Source organism: Diadema setosum, chromosome 10 (assembly GCF_964275005.1).
Source record: "Diadema setosum chromosome 10, eeDiaSeto1, whole genome shotgun sequence".
Lineage (NCBI taxonomy): Eukaryota > Metazoa > Echinodermata > Echinoidea > Diadematoida > Diadematidae > Diadema > Diadema setosum.
The window spans coordinates 5,163,000-5,182,260 of record NC_092694.1 but is presented as its reverse complement, the minus strand read 5'-3'; the positions used below and the strand labels follow the sequence as shown (position 1 = coordinate 5,182,260).

At 37.9% G+C, this 19,261-nt stretch overlaps 1 protein-coding gene across 1 annotated transcript in view; it reads left to right on the top strand.

Moving 5' to 3' along the window:
- The window catches only part of LOC140234255 (integrin beta-1-binding protein 1-like), a 41,098-nt gene that overhangs the window by 4,995 nt on the left and 16,842 nt on the right, over positions 1–19,261 (top strand). The window lies entirely within an intron of this gene.

Below are 19,261 nucleotides of genomic sequence, written 5' to 3'. Positions count from 1 at the left end.
AATTTTCTCATGGGAGACTGAAGTAGAACCAATTTGCTTCTTTAAAATGAATTAACTGAAGTGCTAGCAGAATTTTTCTTTAAAAAAAATGTATATCAAGTTAAGCATGCATTTTAGCAATTTGGACGACTGAAAAATTGTCTTGAACATTTGTAGCTGTTTCTCGGGAAATATTTGACCGATTGATATAATTCTTTGAGTTTCTTCAACTTCAATATATGGGTAATACATAATGAGTAATTCTTTTGCAATATCATAAACTTGAAATTTTAGTGCCATGTCCACATTCCCATGGAATTGCCCATAGACTAAACCTTGATATACAGTTATGGTTTCCTGAGAAAAAGAGTGATATCTCTGTTTATTTTACTACTAGGCTTTATTGTGAAATTGTTATATGGTACAACCTTGTAGGATGTTTTGTGATGCAACTGATCTACCTGTGCGGCACATGCATCAAACGAGATGTTCACACATTTATTAAATCGCTGCTCCCAATGGTAATTCTGATGCATTTAGCAAAAGCTGGCAATATAAAAGTGAAGAGAATTATGGTAATTAGCTAAAGTAGCAAGATCTTGAAGCTACAGGAGATGAATGATGTCTTGATATTTTCCACAGTGCTTTTGTAACTCTCACACTCTGCAGAGTACATTGTACAATGTAGTTCAATCATAATTTTTGTCGTCGTTTTTTGTTGTTTTTGTTTTTACATTGCGTACCATAAGCTTGAATACCTGTAGGGATGTGCAGACTTATCAGAATGATAGAATTCGCTCTGGCGCCCTCTCTTGCTCACTAGCTGGTATCAATGTGCATGCACTTTATTGTTGTGAACCCCTGATTCCTTGCCAGTCCATTTGGCTACAGTTACTAAACATTACATTGCTTGTGTTGTATTTAAGTGTCTAGTAAGTTGACCTACATTTGTAGAATTTCTCCAAGAGTGTGCCATGTCCAGAAGTTGGAAATAGAGTGATTATAGTTTTTTTCATGCATTTTGCATGCACTACCATGCACACTGTGATGAAGGTATGTAAAGGAAATCAAGTTTCATAAGTAAACACAGAATTATTCTGATGTGTTTCCATGCTTCTGTCTTCTCTATATCAAGCATAATTGTTTGCAAAATATTTTGAATATCAATACTCTATAAGCTGTTATTTCGCGAGGGTTTTATTTTTGCGAATTTCGCGAATCACAGTTGGATCGCGAATTTAACAACATGCCAAAATGTTGCCAGATGCTAGAGATAGTACATTTAAACTGGCGTAGGTGTCAATTCGCCAAAAAAAACATATTGTGAAAAAGTCTGTAACCTCCTCATTTGTGAAAATATCTGTACGCGAAAATAACAGCGTACGTATACAGTAATCAGTAGTTTAAGATAGCAGAAAACATAGAAGCTGTCCAAGTGAGCTATAGCTCATACCCATATCCGGCCAATTACCCCCGAGTGCAATTACCCCCCACCCCCCCCCCCCCCCCCCACCCCGGGCTAAATACTGTTTAATGATAAGGTTAGAGTATTAAAAATTAGGGTTAGGGTTAGGATTAGGGTTAGGAGTATGGGTTAGGGTTACGATTAGGTTCAGGATTAGGATTAGGGCCACGGGGAGGGTCAGGGGTAATTGCCCAGGGGGTAATTGCCCTAGAGCCCTCATGCCCTTTTTGTATTTTTATATGAAATAACTTTACCAGTCCCACCATTATCAAATGACTCTCTGTGGTAATTCTTTCTCATATTCCACGTACACTGTACCATTTGTGACCCTGCACCACAAAACAAACAAAAAGTCTCCAGACATGAATTTTTAGTTAAGACCATAATTATGCTGAAAGAGCAGACTTTAAGCTTTAAAATGATGTATAACTCAAATCAAAGGGACTCTCCTAACCTATCTAAATATTGGAAAGAAAGCACAAACTCAGGGAAAGTGTGAACTGAGAAAAGAGGCTGTGAAGTACAGTGTCTATTCAAGCACTTAATCTTTACCAAGCCTTGCTGGCTGTGCGATGAATGGGACAAAAAACAGGAAGTAAACCACCGGAGTAACAACAATTAAGGGATTATCAGATTAAACTGAAATTGAGCATACCTCATTAACACAATCTGTTCATAATTAATGCCAACTTTCAAAGGAGTACCATTATTCTTTCAAAAGTTATTAGAGTTGAAAATTGAAGAGTGTGTACAAGGTTTTTCAGAAATGAAAAGGGGACTCTAAAGACACACCTAATCACACTATTCTACCAAAAAATGTTCAAGATAACTGCTAAAAAACACACTTTCCTGCCTGTTTTATGATCCCAAATTTTAGCATAATGCAAAAGAAGACTTGCTCTTTCAGAAAATATGAAAAAGTCAAGATCGGCCAGGTTGACCCATTTCACTTAGTTTTCAGTCCTCACGCAAAATCAGTGTGTGCGACTTTTTGTTCGTTTTGAGATGCACGGTCACATTTGGTGTGATATTTTATCTGTATCATGAATTCACTGTTTCCTGAAAACAACAAGTTTTCTACATCAGTCCCCTAAAAAGATGTACAGTGTACTTAATACATTTTGAGTTGTGGTAAAATACTGTACATTTGTGGTTTCAAATTTGTGACTATAGCAGTTACCAAACTGTTGCTAAACCCTTTACTTTCTTTTTTTTTTTTTAAGTGAATGTCAGTTCTGGTTATTATAGAAGTGATTGGTAAAAACAACTAATAAGTAAATGAATAGAAATATGAATGAATAAATTTATAAATAAATAAATCAATAGATAAATAAATGAATAAATAGAAACAAATGAGTAAATGCAGCTCAACATCATAGACATCAGCCTTTCAGTATTAAAGGCATAATTTACCATTTGCAGATGAAACAAAAACCCAGCATTAGTGCTTTGAAATAGTTCCAAAATGTGAGTTTGGGATAGAAACAACCACTGTAAAAATTTGAATTTGTATAGTCAATGTTAAGTCTTGTTAAATAGACAAAATGTAAACAATAGTTATAATAAAACATTTGTCAGACTAAACTGGCTACAGTTATGGTTTAATGAGAAAAATACTGATATCTCCTTATATTTTAGGCTTTATTGCAAGAATTTTATATGGTAGGATGTTTTGTGATACAACAGACCTAAACATATGCATCAAATGTGATATCTTGAAAATTTTAAAAATCACTGTTCTCAAAGGTACTGTAAACAGGACCTTTAACTTTACAAACGGTCACTTTTTATGCTATTTGCTTGTTTGCTTGTTTGTGTTTTGCAAGTTATATATATATATTTTTTTTGGGGGGGGGGGGGAGGGGTGGAGTTATTAGAACAAACAAATAAACAAATAAACAAACAAACAAAAAACAAAACAAAACCAAAATAAAGCAAACAAAGCAAGAGAGAGCCTCAAACCCTATAAAAACATCAACAACAAGTAATGAACTACTAGTACTACAATTAAATGGAACTAAAGAAAATGCAGAGACATGAAAGATAAGGGGAATATTCCTTCCCACTCTTAAACTAGTATTCTGCAGTGCATTGGTTTTGACTTAAAAAAAAAAAGTTCTTTTCGCCAATCTTCACATTCTAAATGTGGGCACTATTACAATTGTACATGTATACCGATGTAAAGTCAGAGATGTGAGTGCCAAAATTGAAATTTTATTATTTTGTTATTTATTTTGCAGGTCTATGCAGATCATAATTTAAAGTGTTTAAAGATTACGAGTTTATTTGTTTTATTACGTTCAGAATTGAGAATCTCGAGTTGAACTGATTTTCACAGATGGGTAGTAACAGTATTAACATATCCTACAGAAGCTGTTGTCTCAGGAAGAGAATGCATATGAGAACTAATTAAACCCCCCCCCCCCCTTCATATTTGTTTCAACCCCCCCCCCCCAAAAAAAAAGGTCAGTTTTATTCAAAGAGTCTGGAACCAAGGCTAGTGGCACATATCCTCTTCTCCCCTCCCCTCCCCACTTTGAGTCTGTCCATTCTAGCCACCCATCCTAGCCGTCCGTCTGCAGTCCGAATTTGGATGTACATGTACGCGAAGCCGCATAGACACCTGTTCCCTTCAGCTTTGCCGGGAGGTGGAAATTCGAATCACTGTAGGGGAGTGCTAGGATTTCCTCCAGCCAACCCCCTTGAGTTCCTTGGGGACTGCGGAGGCCTGGTTAGCTCTTGTCGCCCACCGCTGGATTGGCTGGGAGGCTGATAAGTGCGGTGACAAGATTTTTTAGCAGAGAGAAGAGAGAGATCAGAGAAGGGGGGGGGGGGGAATGTTAACCGAGTTGACGAACTCTCATGCCAACACTGCCCCCTCGTGCTAGAGTCAAGAGTAGTTAGGGGTGAACGCTATGGGCACGTACCTTTATGTACATTATATGCATGGAGTTCTTCTTTGGTGCCGATGTACATGACCGTGTGTGTGTGTGTCCTTTTGGTCTGCCAAAATTTGAAAGCAAACTGCCAGCTGTAGCGCTGCATTAGCTGTGATCAGTCAGCCTAGTCTACCATTCTAGCCTGGTGTTCCTACGACGTCAGATCCTACCATAGTCCAGGAGTGGATTTTACGCTGTTACACCGTAGTCAATTGTCCAGGTGGTGCTGATGTACAGTACGCCAGTTTAAAACCACCTCGGCCCTTTGGTTGCAAGACATCTGTGATACTGTTCAATATTTGCATGGAAGTCCTCCATTGATCTACGTGATCGTTATTATTGCTCTTTTTATCATTTGATCATGAACAACCAGAAATGACGCCTGTATCATTAGACTATCAAAGTCAAAGTGGATGCCGTTTTGGGAGAAAAAGGAATATTATTTTGGGACACCTGCCCTTGTGAGTCTCAGGGAAGGGAAGATAAAAGACTGGGATGAGATCTCGCAAAGTCACTGAACTCGAAGGAAAAGTGCAAGTGGCAAAGTCTCTTGCGTCTTGTTTGTTTTTTTCCTTTGTCGAAGAAAAAAACAATATTGATTTTTTTATTCAAGCTTAATTGTGACTTGTCTTGTCGGAAAATGGTGATACTCATTTGCTGATGCTTTGCTATGGAGGCGCATTTTTCTGTGATATCTCTGGAAAAGCAGCGTGACTCGGAATTTCCAGACAGATTAACCCCGGGCCACTGAGGCCGCACTTCGGGTTGTCGAGCTTCTACCAGTGGCATCTGGGCACCCTAAACTATTAAGATACAAGCACTCTGGCACTGAGTTGGATGTGAGGGGGAGTGGGAGGACTAGAGTAAAGCCACCGAGACTTGCAAGTCGTGTCGTCGAGCCAGCAGTGGCAGCAGTCCCTATCACACAGTACATCAACCTCTATTCTGCCTCCTGCTGCGGCGTTGTCGGGACCATCTGTGATGCGGACGCTGTGAAGGGGGACGATGTCTCAATCATGTGTTGTGGAGGTTGTTGCGTTCAACTTCAAGGCCCACGGGGTCATCCTCGCGGTCCGCCCAGGGGTAATTCATGACCAACTTTAGCATGCTTGCAGTATTTCAGTTCTCAAGGAAACTACAATATTAAGGGGGGCAATGACACACTACCATCTGAGCATTTTAGATCTACTTATTTTGTATTCACTGATGTAGGAAATTTAGCGGGAAAAAAAATGATTTATTCATTTCATTCCAACTCCCCTTCTTGTATTTAGGCCTGTATTTCATGATTGTACGCCCAAATTTTTAGTTTTGTGCATCTCAATGTAATTTGTCTTCAAATGCAGTTGCAAATAACTGCAAGTTCAGAATACAACGTATGTGCATGCTTTTGTGCTGCGGTGTAGGCCATAACTACTTCTATTTGCTGTTTGTGCTTCAAGCAGTGACATTTTCTTGTCTCTAGCCACTAGAGGACATGGCACCAAAATCAGATGTTGCTACAATTTGTAAGTCAGACAAGCTCTAGGAAGCTGCACAGTTGTCATGAATCACCTTTCATGCAAAGACCTCAAATACATAAGATCTGAATGCATAAACCAGTAATAGACTTCTTGATAACAATCTAGTGGCATACACTTTGTGATTAATGATCTTAATTGTATGTCCTGCAGTATAGAATAGTGATTGTTAAATTCATGGACCAGGCACAACGTGGATCTATTTCATTCTCATGGAAGTTTAAAGAGTTATTACATTCTTATTTAGTGTTTGTGTGTTGTTGTTTTTTTTTCCTGTTTTTTTCTGCATGTTTTCTTGTAATCTAATAGACTTGTTCTGTGATTTATAAATCTAGTGTGATTTCTTCAGGACTTTTTTAGAACACTGTACACACAGGTCCTGTGTTGTTTAAAGAAGCTTTCTCAAATTTGACAACAATTGTACCAATGTGGATTAAAGGTGCACGATCCCGGCGTTTTAGTCAAATGCTTACGCGGGCGCACGGCGCAGGTTTCCTATAGAGACCTACAGAGCTTGGCTACAGATGACTCTTTGATGCTCACCCTGCCAAAATAGAGATTCATGCATTAGTCTACAGGCATTAACCCTTTCAGTTCTGGGCACTTTGGACAGTGTGTATTATATAACGGCTGAAGAGAGTGTACGCTATCGACTCCTCTTTAGCGCTTACGCTTTGGCCCACTTCCCCGAGTCCGAAGAAGTCCGATTCGCTGTAGTCAGTGGTCTGATCACAGTTCGGCTCAAGATTCGGCTGAGGGGGATGACAGCTTTTAGTAGCAAACTTCTTTTGTGATATCATAATAACAAGCTCATGCACGCACCCTGGCATTACTACAGACTGCGCGATGCGCAAAGAAGACAACGAAGGCAACGTTACTTAGCAACACCTACGCACTTTACTCTTGAGGACAGCTCAACTTTGGTAATCTTCGTATCAATGCTAACAGTGATCGGCAGTATCATCAACAGCGCCTTCTACACTAACGGGACTATGCCCCTTTAACAGTTTCCTCCCCTCCCCCCCCCCCCCAAGTTTTATTTTTTGTGCATTGCTGATGTCCAGTTACTGTATCAACTGTGAGATGAGAATTAAATAATAATGAGGTTTTGAATATTGAGTGACAGCTCTGCATTTGGTTTTTTTTTTTTCTACATGTCTGTAGCAATTTTTTTTTTCAATTTTTTGTTGATTATTTGTCAAATGATGGAAAGCCATTCAGCTATTATACTGCTGCTATATACACCCTGTACATCTTCAAGCAAATTTTTGCAGCAAAACAAGCATGCAGCTACATGTACACTGTACATTGGACAAGGTAAATTAGATTTGTGACCGTGCACCTCAAAACGAACATAAAGTCGCACACACTGATTTTGCGTGAGGACTGAAAATAAGTGAAATGGGTCAACCTAGCCGAACTTGACTTTTTCATATTTTCTGAAAGAGCGGGTCTTCTTTTACATTATGCTAAAATTTGGTATCATAAAACAGGCAGGAAAGTGTGTGTGTTTTTTTTAGCAGTTTATCTCGAACATTTTTGGTAGAATAGTGTGATTAGGTGTGTCTTTAGAATCCCTTTTTCATTTCTGAAAAACCTTGTCCACACTCTTCACTTTCAACTCTAATAACTTTTGAAAGGATAGTGCTACTGCTTTGAAAGTTGGCATTGATTATGGACAGAATGTGTTAATGAGGCATGCTTAATTTCAGTTTAATCTGATAATCCCTTCATTGTTGTTACTCTGGTGGTTTACTTCCTGTTTTTTGTCCCATTCATCACACAGCCAGCACGGTTTGGTAAAGATTAAGCGCTTGAATAGACACTGTACTTCAGAGCCTCTTTTCTCAGTTCACACTTTTCCTGAGTTTGTGCTTTCTTTCCAATATTTAGATAGGTTAGGAGAGTCCATTTGATTTGAGTTATACATCATTTTAAAGCTTAAAGTCTGCTCTTTCAGAATATGGTCTTAACTAAAAACTCATGTTTGGCGACTTTTTGTTTGTTTTGAGGTGCAGGGTCACATTTAGAAATACCAAAAGTACCCACAATTATGAGGCAGAAAGAGCACAAATGTTGATAGCAGAAAACTGTAATCTAGTATGGAAATAAAATTTTCAACTCTTTATAATACTAACAAAATCTAAATTTATGTCCCAGAATGTAGACACTGATTGCGTATAGTTTTGGGAACCTGGTACATGTATACTGGTGTACTGTACCATGCAGGTTCCCATTAGGAATGATCGTGAGTTACAAAATTTATGCAAGACCAAGCAGTGTCCTGTGTGAGGTGTACAATTTACAGTATTATTAGCAGTTGAACCTCTCTTATCCGGCCTCCCTTTATCCGGATCTCTCTATTATACGGACGCAATCTCGCAGTGATTTTTTTTTTTAAATAATTACGGGAGGAAAGGGGTATTCCCAACTCCTTGAGAACTCCTACTCAAACACACATGAATTACATATTACTTCCAACATGATTAACATACAGTACATCAAATTTCCTTCCAAATTGCTTACCTTCAGACATTAACATCCCCAAACATCCCCAAATGTAACAATGAAAAGGTTGCAGTATTATACACATTACTACATGTGGTACTACAATGGGCTACATCAGTACATAGTATGTGTATGTACATGTATATGTACATGTATAAAGCATTGAGTCTCCCGTATCCGGCCAAATCCCTTATCCGGATGAGCCCCAGTCCCGACTTGTCCGGATACGAGAGGTTCAACTATAGTCATCTACCATACATGCTATAACTTTGCCTCATGGATCTTTGTTTCATGACCATAGGATTTATAAAATCACAAACCACAGTCAGCCACAAGGACCTTGGATTTTAGTCAAAAGACTCTCACCACAGAGAGGGAGAGAGATCATACAATGTTCTGTACAGTACATGATATGTAGAAAGAGGAGAGAGAGAGAGAGAGAGGGGTGGAGATGGCAGGAAATTTGCCAAAATTAATGAGAAGTTCCAACAAGCCAACAATAGGCCCGTTCACACACAAGGGAAAAAGTGCGATTTAAAAATCAATTTTCTTATCGCGATCAAAATTTCGAAATTTTTTCCAGTGTGGACAGAAAAATCTCACTAATTACCGCGATCCTTATCGCGATCCAACTCGCACTATTAGTGCGATTTTTCAGAATAATCGCGATTATTTTGCCAAGCGTCGTGTGTGTGAGCGCGATCGAGATTCGGAAATCGGTATTTTTAATCCCATCGTTCGTAGCGCGTGCGAAACTCTATTGGGACTGCGGGGTCAGTCTTCGGTCATGCAAGATTCGCGCATGCGCAGTTTGGCCACTGATCGTTCTTTCCTTGCTGCACTCCTTGCCCTGTGTATGAACGGTCGAAGAAAAAAATCGAAATTTGGATCGCGACTGAAATTTCGATTTTCGTTGTTTGTGAACGGGCCTTATATAGAGCAGCAAGCCTGGGCAACTCATCCTGTGCTGCCGATTGAGATGCCCTTCAGTTTTGCCTGAAGGAGGAAGAAGGGGTATTGGAGTGTGTTTTTTGGCAAAACAGTTGTCTTGAGGATATCATTACAATGCCATCAACAATGATGTCAAAATGTATTCTGGCATTGATGTGGTTGTAACATAGTAGACTACATTGTGTGCCTACAGACTGTCAAGTCTACAACTGTTTGATGAGCATACATCGTGTATTCCCAGCTGTTGCTCTGAATGATAAACAGCAGTCTTTTAATAGGGGGAAACTTCCCCTTGCAATTTCCTCATTATGCAGAGATGCCACACTGCAAAACTTCATTTGTCACAACTTTTGAAGGGATTGTAAAGTTTTAGTTACCTGAAACTTTTATTATGTTTTACAGTTTTGTTTGTACATATACATGTAGTGAATTTATGCAGACATTTAGGTAAACTTCTCCTTGTAAAAGAAGCAGCCTCACACCATTCATGTTATATTGTATTACCCTGACAGATTTACAATAAAGTATGACTTGTCCAATTTTATTTCCAAAAATACAACAGTCATGACAGAAAAGAGAGCTGGGGTCAGTTTCATGAGAGTCTTATGAGATACTTTTCGCTTTAAAGACAAACTTATGAGAAACTATGAAATGGATTTTACTTCTCTCTGAAAGTGTCTCGTATGGTTATGAGTGACTTTGGCCATTCTGAGATTTGTAAATTCTGTCTGTGTTGACTTTTATGTGATTACTTCATCAAACGGACCTCAGGTCAACAGATTAAAGAGGAAATCCGCACCAGAATAAATAAACTTCAAAAGAAAGAGGAAAATGTTCCCTACGGAATGATACAAAAATGACAAAAATCTGATTTAAGAGGATACATGTAAGGAAGATACACATTTTGAAATTTCACTTTTTTTTTTGAAAAACATTTCTTGACCAGTCCTTATGAATATTCAAAGTAGCAAGTTGACGACACAAGGGGGACGTTTTGCATAGGCAGCAATGTGTTTTTACTAGAGATGTGTTGTGGCAGTTGGCCAGTGAGTATTACACAAGCGTGCTTGCCCTGTCTTAGAATTGGTGGACTTTGAGTCTAAGACTTATTAGCATTCCCCTTTCTGCTTTCTATTTGCCTCTTTGTTCACGAGAGCTCTTCGTCTCTATAAAGACTTGAGAAGTCGGGATTGGGGCTCTCCAAACAGATCAAGTCTTGCATACTAAAAGAAAGAATGAAAGGAGGGGGGGGGGGGGGGAAGGATGCCCTCTGTATACAGAGTGATGTGTCAGAAGGTGCTATCTTTCAATCGTAGAAAGACTTTCATAGTTCACTATCAGCCCAGCAGCATTGATGGAGACACTTCCGAGGGACGACGAGAAATAACATGCAAAGCCCAAATGTCAAAGTAAGTGTGATATCAAACTGTCGTTGCGCTTTCGCCTTATGACTGATTGGACGGGTAAGACCCAGTGTGGAGTGATGGGTTTCCTCTCTCAACTTTTTAGGCCCCTTCTTGAGTTGGCAAGTTCCCCCCTTCTCTCTCGCTCTCTCTCGGCTAAGAACCAAGGGTGGCTCAGAGTCCCCTGTACACGTCCGTCCGTCCGTGTGGAATTGGCCACCATGGCAGTGTTGACTCGCGATGAAAAGAGTCACCTAGAAAGGGGAAGCTGTGGCATGTAAGAACAGTGTAGCGGGACCGTGTAGCATGATTTTTATCGCGGCCAAAACTGAAACATGCACAGAATGTGTGCTGTGGTTCTCCCCTCCCCCCCCCCCCCCAATCTGCTGTGTTTTCAGATCAGGGAAATGTGATTTATTTCAGGGCTAATGTGCCATTGCCCTGTCTTTAAACTATAATACATTGCTGATCTCTGTCTGAGATACACTATACCTTAGATTTCAACCCTGTCAAAGATGTGAATATTAGATTCTCTTTAAACATTACAAGCAGAATGCATACAAGTCATGAGTGTTTACGTAAACACGTTGATAGAAACTGCCAAGGGGCTTTTCATTTTGTGACACATTCTGCAATTAAAAAAGAAAGATAAAAATGTATAGAAGCCTTATATAATTCTTTCATCTATTAAAAAGCAATTACTGTATTGGTAAAACATGATTTTACCTTGAACCATCTGGAGTACCATGCACACTGCTTATTTCAATAGTACAGTTACAGTGTATTACAATTGTAATGTACTGCATTGTTGCATGCAGTATTATGTACTTGTGATGCTCAGGGTAAAATGCCGGTAACCATTTGAAAAAGTAATGTGATTACAGGCTTTATAATTAATGTGCCATTATCTGGTTGACAGTGCTACATGTAGGAACCATACACTGTATACAATTGTACCTTTTTTTTTTTTACCTAGCCGCCAAGGGAGGAGGTTATGTTTTCGTAACCGTTGGTTTGTGTGTTCGTTCGTTGTCCGTGTGCAAAATAACTCAAAAAGTAGTTAAAGGATTGGGATGAAACTTGCAGGAAAGGTTGAGAATGACACAAGTAACAAACGATTAACTTTTGGTGGTGATCCGAGAATTTTGGGGGAATTATTTTTGATATTTTGGCAGGTAGGGTCAATGAACTTGGGAGTATGCGCGCACTAGAATGCGTGCTCTAGTTTCTGCTAGGACGAAGCGCGCCATGCAGCTGAGAGTTTATGACGTAACAAAGGCTTCTATATTGGGAAATCGGGCGACATTCACCACACAATGCTATGTACATATGGGCAATTCCACGGTAACTGACGTTACACGTAAGGATTTTCATGAAATTGTTTACCTTGTAGTTTTGTGAATGAAAGCACCTTGGGCTTGTAATTAGCATTGATGAATAAGTTCATGAGAATGAAGAAATAGGTGGAAAGTTTTTCTCTCAAACTGCATTTCTTATCACATAGCAAGTGAAAATGTGTCGGTAACTGACGTTACGGAAAAAGGACATGGGAAATTATGGTGTAGATGTAAATGGAAATATCTCATGTCCCTGACTTTTAGCCTTTATGTGTTTAATATGGCAATACACCTAGGTTCTTAGGAACAGGTGTGCAAAATAATGTGCACTTTAGTTGTCTCCTTTTACCACCATGCCAATTTCAGTGAAGGCATGACGGTAACTGACGTTACGTAACTGACGTTACGCTTACATTTGCCATAGGGTTTACACATGCAAAATCATGATTGGGAATAGCTATGTGATATTTCATAATTCTGACCATTCAGAATGATTTGGTTGATATGGAGTCATACCTTGGTTCATCAGTCATAAATACACAATGAAATGAAACAGTAGTCCATTTTCTTTGTGTTCTATGAAAACTTAAAGGTAAACATGTCAGTAACTGACGTTACGTAACTGACGTTACACATACTTTGCCGTGGGGTTTACAGAGAACTAATTCATTTAGCAGGTTATTATACTGCTGCAATGTACCAGTGACAATCCCAGGCAACTACAGCAACAAATTAAAAGAAAATCTAAAGACACAAATAATATTGGGTGGGCCCTTAGGGAGCACCCCCCCCCCCCCATGCCATAGCACAGTTGGGCAAAAATAATGTAAATGCACAAGAGGATATTTCTTGACATTTGTCTGAAGATTTAATTTTTATTCAACATTTATTATTACACAGAGCCATTAATAGATTAAGCAGTTCCAAGTATAAATATATTGACATGACTAAGGACTTTTTTGTTTGTTTGTTTGTTTGTTTTTTAATGAACAGGAAAGTTTTATTGCTCCACCCATAATACCTTGTAGTACTACACAAAACATGGATATTTTTGTGCTTGAAAAAAAAAATTTAAAAATATCTTCCAGGTCATGGGGAAAAAAACATGTATCAACTCATAAATATGTATGAAATCTATTGTGATATATTTCTCCTTCTTTTCTTTATTTTACTCCTGATGATCTCCATCATCAATTGATTTAAATGAAAAGTGTCGCACTTTTAATATTTTTCTGTGAAGAAGAAAAATAAATGTTTTTTTTTTGGTCAAAAGAGCATTTTGTTTTATTCCTAGCTTGAAGTAATTTAACTGTTTTTCTTTTCCTTTTCACTGATATATCACGGCTTGCAAATACATTCGAGATACCAAGAAATCGGACTTTGCAACGAAAGAATACTAAAATCAATATAAAAAACTCTTCCTGTTCATAATTATCAGGTGTTGTATTACAAAATGTCCGTGCATGAATAGAATAAAGTAATCAACAAATACACACTGTATGAACAATTTTTTTAAAAACCCTATAGAATCCTCTCTCACTTTGAGCAACATCAGTGTTAAGTTTCAAACAATAGATGAGTACATGCCTTACGTACCATAATACAAGATGAGCCATGTTAACTACACCACACATTTAAGTGCAAGAGAAGAAATATCTGTTTGTGCATTTGCCTTGAGGTAGAAACTTGACTAAGCTTCCTGAAAAAAAAAATGCCAGCAAAAGCAAACATTGGTGAAGATTGTTAAACTGTTGGTATACAGCTGTGCAGAAGTTTGTTTGTTTTTGTTTTTATAGAAAATGTGGTTAACATGCAATCATGTCACTGATTAGGCCTACAAACTTTGGTAGCTTTATCATCCCGTAGGACTGGGAATGTACTAATTTGAGTGCATATATTGCATGTGGCAAACTAAACTTCCAGATGATTTAACCTTAAACTTGTGCTGAATCAAAAATCGAAAGCTCAAGCCCCCCGCCCCCCCCCCAAAAAAAAGATAATCATGGTAAATGAATGAATAAATGAGTTTATAAATAAAATAAAATAAAAAAAAAATATCCATGGACATACCATGGTAATGATATCATTTCCTATGAAAGGGATTGCTGCTCTTTGTTGTAAGTTGACTTCCCAGATGTATTGAAATGGCCAAAAGTCAAAAAATTTGCCTCAGTTATAATTACTGTCATGGTAACTGACGTTACATACTCGTGTATGACGTTTCGGTAACTGACGTTACACATTTTGTAGTGTTCATTTTGACTCTCCAGTATGCCGAGTATCCTTATTTCTGGTATTAAAATAAAGGCATATGGGCATACATTAGAAATCCCAAGTTACATCATACAGCTCACTTTCTTTGATGAATAAACTTAAAGATTCCTTGTTTTTGGTATTAACTGACGTTACATCCATCATTATCAAAGTAATTAACAGTTTTTATCAAATTCTTTAAAGCTACCAGCTTTTTTTTCTATCGTGTGGTAAAAGACTTCTCTGGTAACTGCATACATATGAAAGATTGTTGTTTAGAGTACTAATAAAGTGGATATACAGAGAGTAAGTTATGCGACAATACACTCTTTTCACCATTGAGTTATAGGCATATTTTGGCAGCCATTTTGAAAATCAAAATGGTCGTTTTTATTGAAAAACATAATGATTCTTAAAACTTCAACTCAAGTACTGTCTGAAAATGTATGGTGTTTAAAACAAATATCATTTTGAATTTTTGGCACCTGTGTCCTAGTTACCGTGGAATTGCCCATATACATGGAAATCATTGATATCTCTATGGAAGAACAAGATCAGTGGTGGAAATGAGCTGCATGCTTGGCGGAGGTCTGCGCTCTCAGAGTGCTTTTATAGTTTAACCCGTTTAGGACGGTTTGATTTTGCTACAACACGCATTTCCCATAGACACCTGTCCGAGTATACTCGGGACTCGTCCTCAACGGGTTAAGTCAAGTGTTCATCTTTCTGCCAGCACTGATGAAGAGAACTTTCCAACTTTCCCAGTCTGAGGGAGAATGAACCTTACAGGTCGACAGCCGTACTGTATGTAACTCTCGCTCCCATCTCCACCACGACCCTCGCTGACCCCGTAAGCAATTTGTACCCATCCTGTTATGATTCAATTCAAAACTGGAAGCTTGCGCCCCTCCAGGGGTGGATTTTCACCACCTTGGCGTTTCCGCGCTGGAAGAGGGGGGAAACGGAACACCAATCAAAAGGGACATACCAGTGGAGGGGTGGGAATTATTTTTATCATAATTCCAGCTCTCTGGAGTTGTGTGTGCTCCGTTTTTTCTTGCCTTTTGTGGTTAATTCATCAGAGAGAACTTCGGGATACTGAATTAGGAAGATTTTTTTCTCCTTTTTTTTTCTATTTAAGAACAGCAGATCCACATGATTTCTCTATCCTGTGAAATAATGACACATTGTAGAAAAAAGGCAACCTAAACAGAACAGAAACTAGAATCTTTCCAGAGGTACTAAAGTTAGCTTTACTATTGAATCAATTTTTTTGTCGAATGCTGTAAATGTATGACCTCGGAAACCAGGCAGTTTGTTATGATTATTTTTTTTCTTTCATGCATATTATTATAAGAAACTGTTTAACTTAACCTGCAAAGGTGAACGTACAGTATTTAAAGGGTGTACAACATGTGTGCTCTAGTTTGGTGATCAATAGCATTTTCCCACAGTTGATACACTCAGGATTATTAAACGTAGAAATCATATCATTCATTATTGAAATAAGGCTTCACATTGTACTGCAAGTTTGTAACAATTGCAGTGGAATTATAATTCCCGTATCTTCCTTGTTGTACACCATATGAGAAATACGCAACAAAAGAGAGGGATGCAGTGCACTCCCATTATAGTGAACAGGGTTATAACGAAATTTCCGCCACAATGAAGTAAATATACAGGCCACAACATTATCCACATATACCCGTATTATACGCATTTTTATTGTTTATTTGTTTGCTTATTTAACAAAACTCGATATAACGAAAGAAAACTACCAGTCCCAAGCACTTCGTTACAACGGGAGTCCACTGTAGTTCCGCTACAGAGAGAGAGTTCTAAACATAGAGAAAAGGATGAGAGATAGAGGGGATGGGGGGATGAACACAATGTTAGTTCATATAGATGCGGTAGATGGATTTTGTACTTTTGTTGTTGTTGTTGTTGTTGTTGTTGTTGTTGTTGTTTTGTTATTGAAACCTGATTGTGTGAGAGCCATTGTCGGCTATCCAGTGACATATTTTACAGTAATGACACTAAGATGAAGGTGCACAGGATCAAATGACAATACATTGTCATGTATTATTCAAAACTGTGTTTTAGCTCTTTTCCACCTTGTTTTGAGTACAAAAACTCCTTTATTCAAAGGTTAACAACACTTTACTTTTATACTTTCCATAAAGTACAGTCCCATGGAATATGCAGATCCAGTGAATGAGAGTGCATCACCTGAATAGAATGATCCAAGTTTCATCAATTTTCTATTGAATACATAAAAGTCATGAAATTCAGTAGTATAACCGAAATTCTTCACAAACTGCACTGAATTACAAAAGTAGGTGATATCATCACAGAACAACTCGCAAATACAAATATAGTACCGGTATGTACAATGTATTAAATTCAAATCATGGTTTGGGACATTAAGTCATGCAATACAACCTGTAGCAGCTTCTGTGTACAAGCTCACTCACTGCCTACATGTGTACAAAGTTATCAGTGCTGGGTTTAATACATGATCACAGTACTAATTTGATGTTACAGTATGGATATGTCTAGATTTCTTCATTTAATGCCAAAAAGGGGACATTTCATAAAGATTGGTGTACACTTCAATGAAGTGAAAGGGCAAGGGCATTATCACCACTGCCACATGTTTGCAACTAATACTGGTTATCACTACAACACAGAGGACAACTCACTTGACATAGAATCTCAGTATGTCTTATGAGACCCAAAGCCATTTTTCCAAAAATCTCAGACCTTTGAGAAAAAATGCAAAATTTGATGTAAAACCAAAGTAGTGATATTCTTTTCATCTCATTCTGCTCCTGATGTAATATTGACAGAGCATGAAAAACATCGTATGGAATTGAGATTATTTGTAACACATTTTAATGTGCAAGCAGTCTTTCAAATTTTGTTAATCAATCATAAAGGAGATGAAGACATTACCTTGTTATCTCAGGGCCTCACAAAGTGCCGAGCAACCCTTGATTGACCTGCACGTAGGTGGGATTATGGGGATAGCTAAATTTGTGACTGCATTAGCATCATGATGGAGCGAGCTGTGTAATCTGAAAAATGTTGAATCTCATTCTGATCTCGTTGGTGCTAAGGAAGTCATTGACAGAGCCAGGTGCGAGTCGATCGGCTTCGATTCGTGGAATCAACAATGGCTAATTTTGGAGTCTCACAAGACCTCTTCCATGTCAAATGATTTGTCATGTGTTTTTTTTTTTTTTTTTTTTAGTTTTGTTCTGTTTTGTGTAGGGACGAAAAAATTCTTTTTTATCTTGCGCTTGCTGTAGTTCACAGATTTGATTAAAGGAGACAAGATGTGATTAAAGAGAGAGAGAGAAAAAATGAATTATGATGACGTGTTTGTTTGATGCAGATTCCTTGTAAAAATAATGTTTCTTGTTAATTAGAAAAAGGAAATCATAGATTTTGATTGAGCCTTCACCTTAAAAGGGCATCAGGTTTACATGATGTGGTTAAACACTGTGACAAAAAAGTAGCAGAATATTATTTTTTTTTTTGGGGGGGGAGGGGAAGATCTAAAGACTGAAGCTGTGCCAATTTTTTTTTATTTGTATATTGGGTAAGAATTATTTTCCATTTTGTGTTCATTTATTTCAAACTAAAATTATCAAATTATGCTGATGGTATGTGAAATGCTCGACATTCCAGCTGTCTGGATGCCAACTTTTTGCATGGAGATAAAACTGTAAAAGTGGATATTTTCACGTGACTAATTTTTCGCGCTTGGCTGGGTCAGAAGAGTTTCGTGTGTTTCCGCGGAATCTAGACATCACGCACAAGAACATATGGCAAGCAAAAATATTCGCGGGCTTTTATTTTTGCGCTAGTTTCTGGTTGCGCGAAATGCGCGAAAATTTCAACACCGCGAAAATTTCCACTTTTACAGTAGCATTATTGCCTGTCTTTGTTCTTTAAATGGCAGCTTACATGTAATCTCAAATATCCTAACTTAAAGGACAAGTCCACCTTCATAGTCATGTGGATTGAGTGAGTGCAGCAATATTAGTAGAACACTTCAGTAAGGGTTTGAGGAAAATCGGACAAACTGTTCAAAAGTTATGAATTTTTGAAGTTTTTCCTCAGTCACTGCTCGATGAGAAGACTACTACGGCTTGTGATGTCACATGTGTACAACGATATAAAGAAAACATAAAGAAAATTCAGCATATTTTCACTTTTCTCGCATACCGGGTAATAAAATAATGCTTGACTTGCCTCTTTCAGAAGGCAGGGGGAATAATATTTCCCTTAACATATCAGTGACAGGTTAAGGAAATGCATACTTTTTTCCAAAAAAAATGTAATTTTGTGAAATTCTCTTTATATTTTCCTTTATGTCGTTGTACGCATGTGTCATTACACACTGTAGTAGTCTTTTCATCCAGCAGTGACTGCACAGATGATTTAAAAGTTCATATGTTTAAACGGATTGTCGGATTTTCCCCAAACTTTCACTGATGTGTTCTAATAATATTGCTGCATTCACTTAATCCACATGTGTATAAAGGCGAACCTGTCCTCTATTACAAGAATGGAATTTGCTAATTATGCGGGGAAAATCGTAATTTGCTGTAGTGTTCAGATACCTACTGTGTTGATATTTGAATGAGGGCGCTATTTCTCAAATAATCACGATAATTTTGAAATAATCACAAGAAGCTGAAACACAGTGAATGATACATATACTGGCAAATTTTATCATTATTTGAAGCATTTTTTTTTTTTCTTTTGAAGCTTGTTTAGTTTATCATTTCATCGCTTCGTATCTACACAATATCTTTGACTATGGTAGTATTTAACCTATGTAGCAGCTCAGATTCCTCAAACTGGGAACATTGGTTATGCCTAGCATAATCAGGAA